This window comes from Phalacrocorax carbo, chromosome 3, assembly GCF_963921805.1.
Source record: "Phalacrocorax carbo chromosome 3, bPhaCar2.1, whole genome shotgun sequence".
Lineage (NCBI taxonomy): Eukaryota > Metazoa > Chordata > Aves > Suliformes > Phalacrocoracidae > Phalacrocorax > Phalacrocorax carbo.
The window spans coordinates 25,739,103-25,755,923 of NC_087515.1; the positions used below are offsets into that span (position 1 = coordinate 25,739,103).

At 49.8% G+C, this 16,821-nt stretch overlaps 1 protein-coding gene across 6 annotated transcripts in view; it reads left to right on the top strand.

The window, feature by feature from the left end:
- The first annotated feature begins 9,323 nt into the window (after positions 1 to 9,323).
- The window catches only part of PROX1 (prospero homeobox 1), a 50,044-nt gene continuing 42,546 nt past the window's right edge, over positions 9,324 to 16,821 (top strand). For 3 of the 6 annotated variants that reach the window (XM_064446223.1, XM_064446228.1, XM_064446227.1), the window contains exon 1: positions 9,324 to 9,710. The gene's annotated coding sequence lies outside the window, so the exon portion shown is untranslated. Of the gene's footprint in view, positions 9,711 to 9,934; positions 10,066 to 16,821 lie in introns of all 6 variants that reach the window. The other 3 variants (XM_064446225.1, XM_064446224.1, XM_064446226.1) reach the window with 3 other exon arrangements.

Genomic DNA, 16,821 nt, shown 5'->3' on the forward strand with positions numbered 1-16,821 from the left:
TGGGCCCTCCTCCCGGGCCCAGTGAAGTATTTTGCATTACAGAGCCATTATAGAGAGGTAAAGTTTATAATCCTGGAAGCAGTGTACTGCCCCCGCCCAGTTTATTGTTTTAAGCACCTTTCACAACGTCAAGCTCGCTTGTTTCTTCTCCTTTTGACCCTGTGATAGTTTGGTTCCTTTCTGCAATAGGACAAAACTCACAAAGGAGGGGTAAGGATGATCCCATCCCACAGCCTGGTGGCCAGGGCACTTTTTAGAGGGAAGAGAGCGATGACTTTGCATGGCTTTTGGACGAGGAAAGTGTTAAATGCACATTTCCCACCTCTAGGAGAGACACCCTAACTTGTAGGCTATCCTATGAAAGATGGGAACTGACACCACCATGAGGGCATCTTGTAAAGAAAGCAGTGCTAAGCTGTATTTGCCGGAGCCCACAGGCGTGGGCAAAGCCCGTGTGCTGGCTCCTGAACAATCCTCAGATACCCCTGTACGTAGCTGCTCACTGAGGGGTGGCTCGGTAGCACCTAGGGAGTGCATCTCCTGAGCTGGATGATCCACAAAAGCAGTTTTGTATATAAACACCTGAAGTTAGCCTATGCTCTGCTTTACGCTCCTAAATCCATTGGCTTCTTCAGGACCTTACAAAACATCTAGGCACCTGTGTCCTATTAAAATTAATAGTACAGCACTTGCAATTTTGAAATGTTATTAGATGCCTCTCTGCTCATGAAAAAATTGTCCCTCAATGCCTCGCAGGACTGAGTCTGTAGAGGTGACAGATCATATGCATGCTTCAGATAGTGGAAATGACTTTTTATTAGAAAAGTTGGGTTATTAAAACTGTTGCTATGTAATACAAAAATAAACTCATTCAGTGCACAAAAAAAAAAAAAAGAAATCAAAATTGTTTTTCCCAGGTTATAATCCTTCTATGGAAGTACCTTCCTCTTTCTTAAAAACACCAACCAACTAAAAGAACATAAGTCTATAAAATTAAACTACATTTCCTGTTCAATACCAGCTTTGATTATTCAGCAGGGTAGGGTACAGTTTTAAACTACCAAATGTGCTTCCTTTTCTCCTGCTTTAGGATTTTAAACTTCTTAAGACTTTTAATGCAAGTAATAGGACAGGTCAACACAAAGTATTTTTTAATGTGCTTTTAACCCCTCCACATGGAGGTTGCTGAAACAGTTCAGATCTCTGAACCACGGTAGGGTGGTGCTGGCTAAGAGCTGTCACTCTCTGGCAGCTCTTCTGATATGATTAATAGAAAGAAGGCTGTGTCAGGATTAGCTTTTGTACAAGACAACAGTGTGCATCTCAAAAAGAACAACCTGGAGAGCTTCCCAAACTTTGTTTTTAAACTCTTGTCCAGCATTGCTTTGGCCCACACCGCAGGTGAGGCATGCTTTGGTCAAAAAAGGCGGAAAACCTATTCACCGAGGTAAGCAGTGACTGCTTTAACCAAGCCCATACTGAGCATAAACCTGTATCAGAGGAACGGATCAGAGCTGAAGCTAAAAGCCGCTTCCACCTCGCAGCCTTTTGTGCAATACGGTGTGAATCAGTACCTGCCTATGGCAGAGTTTTGCATTTCACTTCTAAACAGATTCCGTGATTACACCTCCCGGAGGTGCAACTGCGCCTGACACCAGGAGAATTCGATGCCAACAGAGAGCAAGGGGTTTTCTGACTCCTGAGAGACGGATTCCTCCTCAGCAGGGTTGATGTGACAAATGATCACAAGGCCAGGGCTTCCAGAGTCTGCGGTTTGCTGTGAATTAATGTACCAAGGGAATTCCCGTCCCGGCAGCGTCGATCCAGCAGCGTGCACAAACACAGGGCCAGATCACCAGCTGATGTAAACTAGGATGGCTCTGCTGGATCTGGCTGACATCCGACATTCACTTATGATTTCTGAACGGAGAGTTAAGAGGAAGAGTGGGATGACATACCCACAGCATTGCTTGTTCGGAGAGTGATGAAAGCGAACTGGCAAAACGTCTGCTACCAGAGAAACACCAACGCCACCTCTGTTGCCACAGGATTCTTCCAGGAATCTGGGAGAGAACGTTGCCATGTTTCTGGAAACGTGTTCTACCTGACAGCCCTGGTGAAGCCAGGTAACCAGGGCCACGTAAGGTTGAAAGCAACAAGAAGTCACAGCCTGGTGGCAGCTGCTTGGATGAGAATTTCCTCATGGGATAAAGCGAGTGGAAATGTTTTCGCTTTTACCCTTCCCACCAACCCAGTGGAAGGGACAGGCTGGGGAAGAGCGAGGCCCTCTGTGAGACAGAAAGACATTACAGCAGCTTACACTGGAGGCAGACTATGTAACTCTGCTCTGTCCTTTCCTGTGGTCCAGCAGGGTTCTGTAAATTCAAACCTGCAGCCTCGTTTACGTCAGGGTGCTCCTTCAAGGCTGTCCAACAGCCAGGAAACCCTAATCAATTGGGGATAGCTCTCTTATTCAGCAACCCCGACCTGCATCGTTCAGCTTGGGAAGGCACAAATGGTTAATCTTAAAAGCAATCTGGCAGAAATGGGGTTTGGGAACCAATTCACCAAATTTACACAGTAGTGTTTAAACTGAGCAGGACATTAGCTGATACGCAGTGGGCAAACTTAATGGCCAACGTCACTCTATCAGCCTTTTCCCATGAAAAACCTGCACCCTAGGTGCTACCAAGTGCTAATTTGTTAAGAAAGCCTTAATTGAGTGACAGTTAATTATTGACAGATTTGAACTACTTTATCTCTCAATCAAAACCTGGCTCTGTCCCAGGCAGCAAGCAATTTACAGCCACAAAGGTAAATCTGGCCACGTGCAAGCTTTTTATGCTGAAGCCTGATGACTCTCCCTCCCCCACCCAAGTTTCTGCTAAAATTTCTCTCTGAAGGAGCCGATGATCCCCTGGTGATCACCAGCCCACGTCAAGGTGGTTACCCTGCTTAACCCCACTTGGCACAGAGTGGGAATTACCAAGGGGACATCCATCTGGAGCTGCCTGAGATAAGAGGTGTCCAGTGTTAATAAACAGGCTTCCTCTACACCTCAGCAGGGCCTTCCTTTTCTAAACAGCCTTCCTTTAATGTTGTAAAACGGTTTTTTCCATTTACTCAACGATCATGCCTTTGCTGGTGGGGGAGGGCCAAGGGAAAGAGAGAAGGGTGGGAGGAGAGGGAGAGGAGAGGAGACAAAATTAAGGCTCAGCATGTTTCTAGAGAATCTAGACACCTGCTTTTGACATGAAATTACTAATGCTAGAAGCTCTCCCAGCCTGGCTATTTTGCTTGCCTTCTGCTTACAAGCAACATGTGAAGTAAGAAAAAGAGAGAAAAGAAAGAAGAAAGAAGGAGAAGTGAGAAAAATAAAGAAAGGAAGAAAGGAAAAGCAAGAAAAAGGAAGGAGAAAGAAAGAAAAAGGGAAGAAGGAAGGAAGGAAGGAAGGAAGGAAGGAAGGAAGGAAGGAAGGAAGGAAGGAAGGAAGGAAGGAAGGAAGGAAGGAAGGAAGGAAGGAAGGAAGGAAGGAAGGAAGGAAGGAAGGAAGGAAGGAAGGAAAGAAAGAAGGAAAGAAGGAAAGAAGGAAAGAAGGAAAGAAGGAAAGAAGGAAAGAAGGAAAGAAGGAAAGAAAGAAGGAAAGAAAGAAGGAAAGAAAGAAGGAAAGTAGAAGGAAAGAAGGAAAGAAGGAAAGAAGGAAAGAAAGAAGGAAAGAAAGAAGGAAAGAAGGAAAGAAGGAAAGAAGGAAAGAAAGAAGGAAAGAAGGAAAGAAGGAAAGAAGGAAAGAAAGAAGGAAAGAAGGAAGGAAGGAAAGAAGGAAGGAAGGAAGGAAGGAAGGAAAGAAGGAAGGAAGGAAGGAAGGAAGGAAGGAAGGAAGGAAGGAAGGAAGGAAGGAAGGAAGGAAGGAAGGAAGGAAGGAAGGAAGGAAGGAAGGAAGGAAGGAAGGAAGGAAGGAAAGAAGGAAAGAAGGAAAGAAGGAAAGAAGGAAAGAAGGAAAGAAGGAAAGAAGGAAAGAAGGAAAGAAGGAAAGAAGGAAAGAAAGAAGGAAAGAAAGAAGGAAAGAAAGAAGGAAAGAAGGAAAGAAGGAAAGAAAGAAGGAAAGAAAGAAGGAAAGAAGGAAAGAAGGAAAGAAGGAAAGAAAGAAGGAAAGAAGGAAAGAAGGAAAGAAGGAAAGAAAGAAGGAAAGAAGGAAGGAAGGAAAGAAGGAAGGAAGGAAGGAAGGAAGGAAGGAAGGAAGGAAGGAAGGAAGGAAGGAAGGAAGGAAGGAAGGAAGGAAGGAAGGAAGGAAGGAAGGAAGGAAGGAAGGAAGGAAGGAAGGAAGGAAGGAAGGAAGGAAAGAAGGAAAGAAGGAAAGAAGGAAAGAAGGAAAGAAGGAAAGAAGGAAAGAAGGAAGAAAGAAAGAAAGAAAGAAAGAAAGAAAGAAAGAAAGAAAGAAAGAAAGAAAGAAAGAAAGAAAGAAAGAAAGAAAGAAAGAAAGAAAGAAAGAAAGAAAGAAAGAAAGAAAGAAAGAAAGAAAGAAAGAAAGAAAGAAAGAAAGAAAGAAAGAAAGAAAGAAAGAAAGAAAGAAAGAAAGAAAGAAAGAAAGAAAGAAAGAAAGAAAGAAAGAAAGAAGGAAGGAAAATTGGTATATTAGTAGCAGTAGTAGTAACCACAGCAGTATCACAGTAATTCACTGCAGTATGTCTAAACATTCATAAATGTTTTATACACCCTAAAATGCCACATACAAGGGATACGGCATCCCACTGAGGTTAATGAATGAATGAGGTGCCCTTGAAGGTTAATTTGCACAAACAAAAGGTCAAGGGACATCTTCAAAACAAAATATTGATTAAAGCAAGTTAAATGTTTTGACTTGAAGGAGACATGGAGGATTAAAAAGCAAAATAAAGCAGTATGGATAAGAAAAGAACAGGAAAGAAAAAACACCACCCCCAGACACAAAGGAAATGGTAAAAAACATATCTGAATCAGCTAGTCATCTGCTAACAAGCTGTAAAGATTTCCAATGACAAGTTGTCACATTAGTTTAGTGAAACTGAAGCAGCACTTATCCCTTTTCCTGTGCTTAATCTCTCAGCGAGCTGCACAGAAACATGCTACCACGTTTAATAGGATTAGTTTAGTTCACTTTCTCCTCTCTGGAGGTTGTGAGGCTTTTTGTAGGTGGTTTTTTTTTTTTTTTTCTTATTACTTTTTAACAATTCTATTTCCATCAATACCAGATTCTCGAATTAAATTGCACTCTGCTGAACCACCTAGGTTGCATTCACTCTCCAGGTTAAAGGCATTTTCTTCCACAGGTTTCTCTTCTGAAAGGAGGAGCCAGGGCAAAGGAAAGGCTCTAAATTCAGCAATTACACACATCGGGCACCCAGTTCTCCTCTTTCTCATACACACACACTGATGATGCTTTATTGATATCAGTTAGATTTATTTTTAATTTACATCAGCCTAAGTAAGAACAGAATCAGGCCTCTGTGGTTGTGGGGTGTTCTTCTTTTTACACATGGGAGTTACTTGGACCTTCCCCACCCCTGGAAAAAAAAAAGGGGGGGGGGGGAAAGAAAAAAATAAAAGCAAACCTGCTATGTATTCGCAGCCCCATTCTCTCATTTAGTTGGAACAGACACAGCAAGGAAAACGATCAAAGAAAAGGCAGTTCCAACAATATACCCCTGTCACTTTCGATTTTGCTGTCAGACTCCAAAAGGAGAGAGGAATCGCCCATGGTCGTGGGCACGCTGCAGAAGTTTTCCTAAGTTTCTTCCATCTGGTTTGTTTTTTGGTGTTTTTTTTTCTCCTTAAAGAAAGAAATGCAAGTACAGAAATCTGTCAGCTTGCAGCAAACCTTTTCTCTTTGGAGGTACCAAAAACTGGAGGAGAATTTATTCCTGATAGGACGAACCCTGCAGCTGAACATAGACCTGACAAACCCCCACACCTGGAGGAAATGTAGCATTTTGACCTGAAGCTTGCGACACACACCAAGCGTTACTGAAAGGCAGAGGGGCAGGAGAACCCAGGGACCAGAGCATACCCAGGCTTTGAATCCAAACTTTTTTAACACAGGTTAATCTATGCTGGGATCCAAAGCACCCATCACTCAGAAAATAAACAGTGTGACTACCTTACAACCTGTTAATTACTAGGAAAAGGACCTGGGTCTTCTACCGGAGCCTGAAGACAGACTAGAATCTAGGCCAGTTCACTAGCAAGGAGGGCGCTTGTAGTCGCTGAGGGGCCTGGGAGCAGAGCGGGACAGAAAGAGCCACACACCCACCCACAGCAGCAAGAGACTGCCCCGCACCGTCCAAGCCACCAGGCCCTGGAGGAGGCACCGGGGACAACTTTGTTCACTACAAAACCTGACCATAAGCTGCTGGCACCGGGGTCCCCTGCACCCCTTCAGAGGGATTAATTCTGGAGGAAGGAGAGCTCTTCCTCTCCTCTAAAATCTGGGTGATGGGTGAGGGATTGCTTTTGCTGCTGAGCTTTGAAACATCAGCTTGCATTCCTTAAGAAGCTGCCTATCCTCCGGGATTAAAAGCGAGACAGGGTCTGGAGCATTCAGTGCCGGAGGGGGTGGGCGAGTGGAAGGCATGCACTTCATTCCAGTTGGGCTTACTGGTGTGGCAGGTCGCTGGGCCGGTGTGTTTAGACTTGAAAAACTTGCGAGACCTGGCGCTGGAGGAAGGTAACCTGCGAGCAGCTGCGGAAACACGGCAGCGGGGCCGGGTGGCCGGTGGAAGCCTGCGCACATGGTACCAATGGCTGGGGCCAGGCTGGCTGCCACTGCCCCGCCGGGTGACCTTGGGGACATCGCTTCGCTCCCAGTGCCTCAGTTTCTCTTTTGGGTAAATTGACAGCGGCTGAAGTTAAGCTGAGCCCCGGTGGTGACAAGCTCAGAGTAAGCGGCAGCTATTTATTTATTTATTAGTGTTTGTGCGATTCGGCTTCACCTCTACATGTATGCCGTTGTCCTTTAAAAGAAAAAAAAAAAGGGAAAGAATTCAAGCGAGTCATTCACCCGCCAAATTTAGCCTATCTCCCCCTGCATCCAGACACACTTCTGCACCCTTGTTCCGCAGCCCCCGCCACACTTCCCGCTACAACGGGAGGCCGAGCGTGTCACGCCGGCGAGCCGACCCCGCAAGAACAGGCGGGGAGCCGGCTGTGCCCGCCACCCCGCGCCCCCCGCCGCCCCGCGGCCGCTCCCCGGCGGCGGGGGCCCCGGCGCCCCTACTTCTGCAGGTGTCACGTTAAAACAAGGCGCGGCGGAGCCGTCCCGGCGGGCCGGAGGGGCTCCTGGCGGGCACCGGGCACGGCTGCGGGGCCGCCCGGCGCTGGGGCTGGGGGACGGCGGCCGTTCCAGCGGAGCGCACCGGGACGCGCCCCGTCGCACCGGGGATTTACGGTCACCCACGGTGCTCGGCCTCGGAGACCGGCACGGCAGTGCTTACGAGGGCAGCCCCGCGGCCCACGGGCCCGGCCCCACGGCGTGCCCGTGCCGGTGGTGCCGGGCCGGGGATGCCGCCCTGCGCGCCCCGACGTGGCGGGCGCGGCGTCCCCGGGGCAGGTCGGGGCTGGCTGCGGCCCTCGACGGCTTCGCCCCCCGCAGCGGTGCCGGGCTCTAGGGCGGGTGTTACCGGCTGCACCCCCCGTCACCCGCCGGCCGGGCCAGCGGCGGGGAGACGGATTTCTCTTTAACTCGGGAGCACCTTCTCAACGGCAGCTCCGTTTCGGCCAAGCCACCTCTTCGGCCATCCGCGGAGGGTGGTTTGCCACATTTAGCCACCCACCCGCGTTAGAGACCCCGCTCACCGCCGCGGAGGCAGCGCGGAGCCGCCAAGCGCCCCGTCCCAGGGCAGCCCCCCACCACCACGGGGGACGGGTTTGCTGTCCCCGCGCCAGCTCCCAGACTTTGCCCGCGGCGAGTAGCCCTCGCAGCGCGCCCCGCCGAGGGGCTGCCCGCGCCCACGCGTGGGGCTAGGCGCCGCGGCTCCCCTCTAGTGGGGCAAATCCTTCAAGAGAAAAAGGTGGGGGGGGAAGCGGAGGGGCTGCCGGCGGCTCCGGCAGCAGAGCGGGCAGGTGGCGAGGCACGGAGCTGCGGCGAAAGTTTTGGCAGGGGCCCCGACTGCCCTCGCCCCGGCCGCGCTCTCCCCTCCAGGCGGGGCTCCCTCTCCCGCCGGGCCCAGCACGGCAGCCCCGAGGGGCGGGCGCGGAGGGGCCGGGCGCGGCGGCGCCGTCCTTACCTGCTGCCGAGCGCCCTGCAGCGCCCCGCTGCCCTCCGTCCCCCCGCAGGACGCGCTTCCCTCCCCGCCCGCATCCCCCCGCCGCCCGCACGCCTGAGGCCGTTTTCCTGCGGGAAACCTCGCCTCGCCCCCGGCAGCGCCTGGCCCCACGCCGCGCAAAGCCGCGCTCACGGCGGGACAAAGCGCGCCCGGCAGGCTTTGCTCCCGGTTGCAGCGCGGACCTGCTGGGAAGAGCCGCTTTTGGGTTTTCCCCCCTCAAAAAAGAGTGTTATTTCCCAAAGCTTTCCCGCCGGAGGCGTCCGGGAGCGGGGGCTGGGCTGAAACTCGGGGGACGGCGGGTTTCGGCACCGCCGGTTGTTCCACGCGCCGCAACCGCGATGCTCGTTTTGGTGTTTATTTCCCTCCTCGCCCGTGGGAAGCGCCCCGCGCGGCTCCCGCTTACGGCTCTGCGGTGCAGGCGAGCGGCGCCGCGCCGGGAGGGGGGCGGCCACGGACTCGCTTCTCTTAAAAGTTCGCGACACGCGTGGGGGCAGCGCCCCGATGCTTAACGCCTGAGAGACGAGGCGCACCCTGGGGGAGCAGTCCCCGTGCCCCTGCACTCCCCTGGGGGAGCCTTTCCGCGTGGAACAGTTTCGCGCACAGGGAACAGCGGAGCATCCCCCGCCCCCGCGGGGGTGACTTTCCTAAAGTTCCTCTTATTCTCTTAGCCCCCTCTCTCCACGCGGGGCGGCTTTTGTGCGCCCCTCGCCCGTACGAGGCGGAGGGGGGGGCCGTCCCGTCGGGCCGCGGCTGCCGGCGCTCCCGCCCCGTCCGCCCGTCCGTCCCCCCCCGTCCGTCCCCTCCCCTCGCAGGTGGGCGGCCGCCGCCACCTTCCCGCGGGGGCGTGGCGGCCCCTCCCCTCCCCCCCCCCCCCCCGCTCTCCCCTCTCCCCTCTCCCCGCTCCTGCCAAGTTCTCCCCGTCCCCCCCGTCCGTCCCGAGGAGCCTCCCGATTGGGCGCCGGGCCGGGCTCACGTCACTCCGAGCGTGACGTCTAGTCTTCCTGTTTCCTTCAGCTGTGTCTTAAAGTAAATCTTGTGGCGGTGCGGAGCGCTCGCTCGGCTCGGCCCGGCCAGCCCCAGCCCTCCCCAGCCCTGCCCCGCCGCGCCACGCGCCGCGCCACGCCACGCGCCCCGCGCCCCACGCCGCGCGCCCCGCTCCGCGCGCTCCGCTCCTCCGCCCCCCGCGCCGCTCCTCCGCGCGCCCAGCCCCGCGCGCCCGTCCGCCCGCCCTCGCCCCATTATCATATTCATCAGCGGCGGGGCTCGCCGGCTGCGCGCGCGTTCCCCGCGCGTGTCCGCGTGTGCGTGTCGGCGCGCGGGCGGCGGGGGTGCATGTGCCTGTGCGTGTCCGCCTCCCTCTCCTGCCACCGGCAAAAAAAAAAGAGAGGCTCAGTGTCGTCGCCTTCGCACGGAGTAAGTACCCGCGCCCCCTCCGCGCCCCCTCCCTCCCTCCCTCCCGACCGGCTTTTTCGGGTCTTTTTTCTTTCTTTTTGTAATTTTTTTTTTTTTTTTTCCCCAAACCCGCGCTCGCTCGGGCTGCTTTAAATGGTCCGGGGAAGAGGGAGGCGGGCGGGAGAGCAATGAAATCCCCAGCAAAATACCGGTCACCGCTATCAAACCCGCGCTTCTCTTTCCAGGGGGCAAAATTGCAGCGACTTTATTAGCCGGGCAGTTGCAATTCCCCGGCCGGCGGAGCGGCGGGGGTGTGCGGGCGCCCGGCCCGGCGGAGCGCGCACCGCTGAGGAGTAAGTGACCTGCCGGCTCTTAGGTGATCCTCCCCCCCCGCGTTCCCCCCGCTCCCTCTCTGTCACCTTTCGTGGACCGCTCTGTGTTTTACTCCGTGGGTCGGAGGGCTGTTTTGCGGGGACGGCAAACGCCGCCAGTGTTTGGCTTCTTTTTGTTGTTCCGAGCTTCCACCTCCCCCCTTCCCCGCCGAAGTTCCCCATCCCCTGCTTTAAACTCCTGCTCCGGTCCTCTGAGCCTCCTCTTTGTCTTGTTTATTATAGCTGCCTTGCTTTTTGTCTCTTCCAATTTGCTTGTCATTTGCATGTCGCTGGTTCTCTTTTTTTTTTTTTTTTTTTAACCCGAACCGGGAAGCGCGGGGACTTTTTGTTCTTACCCTCCTTATCCTCGCAATTACTTTTTTCATTTCCAAGGGTGGGACGAGCTGCGAATTGTGGAAATGGGTATGAAATGGGATTTGAGCGGTAGGTAGCGAGCACATGAGGGGAGATCAAATGCAAGTCGCGGGATAAGAGCCTTGATCTGGGAAAAGATTAGGATTATCGGTTCTTTCGGTTTGTTTGGTTGTTGTTTGTTTTTTTCTTCGGGGGCGGCGGGGGGGGGGGGGGATTTAATTTTTCCTTAGCCTTTGATGGAGATCCCTCTTGGCTTTTCCCGTTTTCCCTTTGCCGGCCGGGTGACCCGCAGCACTTCGCCATGTGTTTAAACGGAGTTAAAGCGCAGGCGGGAGCGGTGCCGGGGGGCGCGGAGGGGGCGCGCAGGGCTGTGCGTGGGGTGAGTGGGGCGGGGGGGAGGGACGCGAAACGGCGAGGCCCGACGGGCAGCCGGGGCTCCCCGGCACCGGGCACCCCACGGGGGCGGGAGCGGGGCGGCCGTGGGGTCCGCGCCTCTTTGCGGCGGGGGGAGAAAGTTGCGCCTCTCCCCCGCGGTGGCTTCGCGGCGGGGCGGGGAGCGGGGCGGGGGCGGGGGGGGGTCCCGGCCACCGCCTCCCGGTGCCGCCGGGACGGGTGGTGGTGGCGGGGAGGGAGAGCCGGGGTGGCGGGGTCAGCCGTGGGAAGCGAGTCGATAAATAAGTGTCTGTGCGCCCGGAAGGCGCGCCCGAGGTGGGATGGAGCCCTCCGAGGGGCCAGTGTCACCTACGTGCGCCCCGTCTGCAGAAACAACAGATATGGACGATGTTAACTTCATATCTTCGACAAAGTAGGAGATGTCAATCACGGCTGGCAGGGGAAACTGCTGCAGACTAGAGGTGCCCTTGAATGTCGGGCAAAAGTTCCCAGGGTGAGGATTCAGAAACCCGCTAGTTTTCCACAGGTCCCCAGCGCTGGTGGCGAATACTGTGGTGTTTCTGGCCGCATGGCGACCAGTGCCCCAAAACCCTCCTCCGGGTCTGGGGGCACGTGGAGGCGCGTCCGCACACCCACGGCCATCGTTTGGTGGCAGAAAGGTCTGGCACTGCCTAATGCGGGGTGCAGAAACACGGCTGTGTCACCGCGAGGTGCAAAAGCTCAGATTATTTGTCACTTCCATCGTCTGTAGAGGTTTGGCAGCACGCGGGATGAATTACACGGCGGCAGTTTCCTTACCCGTAGATTTTCATGTGGCACATACCCTCTGTGTCGTCTTCTCGCAGTTTTTCTGTGAGTTGCCATCAATCACGTAAAGTTTATGACCACTGCAGCCGGTTTTGAATTTATTTTATCTGCTTTTTGTCCAGAGCTTACCTTTAACAGCAATATCCATGCTGTGGAATGTTTATTAATACTCAAGGGTAGACAGAGTATCAACATTTCATGAGTTGCTCTGTGATAAAAAGTACAATTCATATACTTTTTGCTAACAGCTCCCTATTATTCTATAAAGTACCTCACATTCGCTGAATGGCACTGTGGGTATATACAGTTAACTTTCCTGCCAGCTGAACTCCGAGGCCTCTCGGTTTATAATGACTCGTCTTCATCATGATGGGTTGATAAATTAAGAGAGCCATAAGAATGGACACATTTTGAAATTGGAGTTTAATTTGATTCAGGGCAGAATTGTAAATATTGCAACCTGTAGTATCTAAATCATGATTTATTCTGTCTCAAAGTGCAGCCTAACTGCTAGGTTCACTAATTGAAGAATTGTGATTTAACGACATCATGTAGCATGGAAGAAAAAAGATCTTGGAAAACTTGGGCTGAGTTTGTAGTAGGGATCTTGCAAATGTTTCAGTATTGTCTCTGCATGGAGACCATGTGAGTTATTTCCTTCACGATCAGTGAAATAACAAGGACCAAACTGGTTCGAGACGAGGAAAATGTTTTTTATTTTCTACCCTGAGCGGCTTGATTTCTTTTTCTCATCCAAAGAATCTGTTTCCTCGATAAGTGCCGAGCACGGATACGTGATGGAGGGCCGTGAGTCTCCCTAAAATAAAGGCCTGAACTAATGAGATGCCGAATCCCTCCTGTTAGTGAGCTCTGTCAGTTCCCCCTGTAGTCGACGGGCATTGAGGATGTTTAGCATTCACTGGAATTGCTGAATACCTTGCTGGGTTGGGCCCTGGGTGTCAGCAGGTCCATAAAATGGGGGTGGCTCTCTTCTTTAAGGCTAAAGAGTCCGTAGCATAATTTCCAAGTAAGCCAGGCTCTAATTTTTACTTCTTCTAATGGAGAAATCCTAATAAAGTAGTTGTTACTGCAGAAATAGTTGCTCATCATTTCTGCCTTGTTTAAAATTCTCTGATTTTCTGAGTCTCAGCTAAAGGAGTTAGATAAGCCCTTCTCCCAAGAAAAATTGTGTCAGAGCTGTACAAAAAGGTAGTACTTTCTCATTAGTGGCTAACGTGATTTTAGCACTGAACAGATCTGTGGTGAATAGATGTCATCTGTTCTTCGGATTTTAGCTGTGGTTTTGTGCGTGAAATGCTGTTGACTGGAATAATTTTCATCCTGCGCTTCCTGGCTGATTCTGGCAAAGCCATACCCCGTGTAGCGCTTTAGAGTGAAAGATCTAAATATTTCTATTAGCAGAAGCGTGTTAAATTTCTTGTGTGGTGTTGGCATAACGGGCTGACATGAAGCAGGCAGACACTGGACCAAAGAAAGTAGTTGGCTTGTGAAAAGATAGGAACAATTTCAGCTCTATAAACTGATATCTCCTTGAATTCGTCCGTGAATATTCATCAAGTTTAGCACTTTACAGCTGTGTATTTAATAGGTCTTTAGGTTAGGCTAGGGTCCTTCAGAGTGGCTGAGGAGGGTGAGTTTGAATTTACATCCCCTTTGCATCTCATCGGTGTATGAATTAATCTTGGAGAACATGATCAGCATCTTTGTAGAGCAAGATGAGTTAACAAAATTGATCACGGAAATTGATTTATTTGAAACGAGTGCGGTTAAATACCTGACATCATATTCCTTTCTAAAAGACCGTTCTAGTCAAAGGTGTGGTAACAGTAACTCTTGGATAGCTAGAAATTAATCTGTTTCCAGTTAAAATGTCAATGCATGTCAAACGGATATGAAATGAACCCATGTCTGTAGCTGCTGTGCTGTTTAGAGGTTATACATAGCTACATTTTAATCATACCTCCTTAAACAAAAGTTGCGAAGGTAAATTTGTAAATCAAATACTGCAAGCTGTGTTTAGGTATGGACTTAGAGAGTGCTGAGGCCCTTGGTGTGATTTTTAATTACATGGGCATGGAAAATGTTCGGTTTCTGAGAAAGCCGCATCGCGCGAGTTGAGGCTCAAGATGTGGAGGGTAAATTTAACATAAACTCCACTTGGCATGCAGGAAGTATCAGAAGTGACATGTAAAGCAAATTCAACCTTCACAAATTTAAGACTCTCTAACTCGGAAAGAAATGATGCTTCTGAAGATTTCTACATAGATCCTGACAACCTGAGCTATCTTTCTAATGATATATTTCTGAATCTCTGTACAGAGACATTAGATGTGTGAAATATGGTTTTGAGACAATGTAGAGCCAAAGTACTGGTACTACATAAAGGACTCCAACTTCCAAATTATTCCCCCCTGCCCGCCTCCAAGAGTTCCCTATTTATCCAGTTCTAACCAGTATCAAAGTCTGTCTTCATGGCTGGGATTTTGCATCCCGCTTCCCTTGAGGTGTGAATTGGTTTTGGTCCTCCGAGACCAAAATATTAACTGGCTGTTCAGTATTCATTGTGTTTTGTCAGGCTAATGTCGAACTATTTCTCATAGTTAAGCCGAAAGGCACGTAAGACTTAAAGCTGGCAGTCTGTAGGCTTGGGATAACACCAGGGCAAATGGGAGATATTGCTTAATACCCAGGTTAAGTGTACAATAACTCCGATGCTTTCAGCTTCGAGCGAGGGAAGGAGGGGGCTTCGCTCCGGAGCACCTCCTGCCGCATGTTTGCGGTGGCAGGAATGGACAGGCGAGCAGCTGCTGGTGCGGGGGCTCGGGGAGAGGAAAATGGACACTGGGGAGGAAGGATGCGTGGCAATGACCTTCCAACCTGGCGCAGGACAGCCTATTTCCTGAGCTGCTGACTCAAGGGTACAGCAAGCCCTCCCCATGCATGTCCTTGGTTGGGATTGGGCAAGAGAGAGGGAAACAGTGGTCAGGCACCTCAAATTTGCTGGGAAATGTGCAAAACTTGAAACCTGACATGAGTTTTTTGGTGTGAGTCTGGGAACTTATTGCTGGACCTCAATCAAGCATAACTTGACTACAGAAAAGGAAGGAAAAGCGTGAAGGTTTTTGGTGTTAGTGGCTTTTTTCTTTTCCTATCGGCAAGTATTATCTTTGTGGATAATGCCTTTAGAATATCTTACATGCAGTAAGGAAGAGCTCTTTCGGTTATCTTGCAATTAGTTTGTATCGCTTTCAGATGAACACCACTAGACTGAAAGGCCAACCTTGACCCTGGTTTATTCGGTGCCAGTATTGCCTGCTTAAAAACTCTGGTGGTGGTCACCCCTTTCCACCCCCTGAGGACTTGGCCATTTATTTTCAAAAACAACCCTTCTGAAATCCCAACTCCTCAGATTTTTTTTTTTAAGATGAAGACCTAACTGTAAGAACCTGATTCTGCCCCCTGAAAAACTCCATTTGCATTAACTGAGAGAAAGTGGGAGACGGTCTTTTACAACACATACTGCCAAGCAGGGCCTGATCCTACCACTGGCACGTAACAGGAGTTTGGTACCCCTGGACTCCAGGGGAGTTGCTTGCAGGGCGGGATGCTACCTGGTGCGCAGGTGGTAGAATCGGACCCCTGCAACAGAACTCCTTGTTATTTTATTATTATCGTGAGGTCTCCAAACTTCTCTTGCTTAATGTGCTTCTTGATGAGGAATGATCTCTGAAGGCAGTGTCCTGATAACAGTGTAAGGCGCTGGATTTCCCATCTGAATTTGTGACTTTTTTTTTTTCTTCCCAATTTTTATCATTCTTTGCTTTCCTGTATGCAAGGAGCCAGTAATGTAAACAAACATTACGTCCCTTGTGTAAGTGCCTCTGACACCAAATCTCTGAAAATTCTTTCAGTACATCCAGAATTGGTTGGCAAAGACTGCAGAATAAACATAATGTTTCTAAGTATTAAAAGCTGGGTTTGTTGTTTGTTTTTTTTTTATCCTGGGTGCAAACTAAGCATTGACTACTGTCTTGATTTTACAGATTATTTCATGCTGAAATTATGCCTATTTGCATGGATAGTCATTCTTTAAAACTAGCCACAGATGCAGTCCTAGGGAGCACGTAGATGTTTTTACAGGTGAACCGAAAGAGATGGGAGCAATTCCAAAAAGTCTGCATGCTGCCTTTGGCAATATACCCTGTTATTGTGAAGACTGTGCTCTGTTAAGCAAATGTAAAGTTTAATATTAGATAAGCGTCGCATGAAAAATATTTTAATTTTCCTCAGTGTTAAATTTTAAGAAACAGGAAAGAGTGTCTAGTGCTTTATGTGCAATGTGAGTTTAGCATCACTAGTTAATAAGTCACAAATTATGTCAAGAGCCTTTTACAAAATGCAAGGAAGTGTGTTATCTTTTTATGCTGTGTTCCTGGGAAACAATGAGAGTTCATATAAAGAGAAGGTATCTTCCTTTCTCACGCAGCTGATTGATGTTATTTCTTTCATCTTTCCATATTTTTTCTCATCTTTTCTGCATGTCACAGGAAATAAGGTTCTGTGTATTCAAAATATTACATGTAAGAAGGGCTTCACTGGGCATTCGAGATACTGTTCTTGGAGATTTTTCTAAAGCAGAGAGATGTGACAGTGAACATGCCTCGTTTCTGTTATGCAAAAAATTTAATGTCATGTTTTTTAGTTTACGAAATACAGAATCTTCAGCCTTTGGTAGCGGGGCTTGGAGAATATAAGTTAAGAAAAGGGAAGGAATGTATGGGGAATTCAAAACACTATCATGGCTAGTCACTGGTACATAAGAGGCTATGTTAACAAACTGCATTTTGGCCTTTATTTGATCACATCTCTGTAAATATTATAACCCTCACCATAAAATATTTTAATGTATTTTTAGTTTGCTGAATAAATGTTTCCCTACTGATATAAGAGAGGGTTCTTTTTTTTTCCCCCTAGTGTAAGCCTAAATGCGTCTATGATTTCTTTGCCTTTCACATACACATATATTATCCTACCTACAATTAAGTGAAAGTTGTTGTTTTGACCTTTGAATGTTTATTTTCCAGTTTTATCTCTCTTTAGAATGCAAAACTACAATTACAGTTTTTACATCGCAAATGAATTTTTTTAATCAAAATTTTATACAA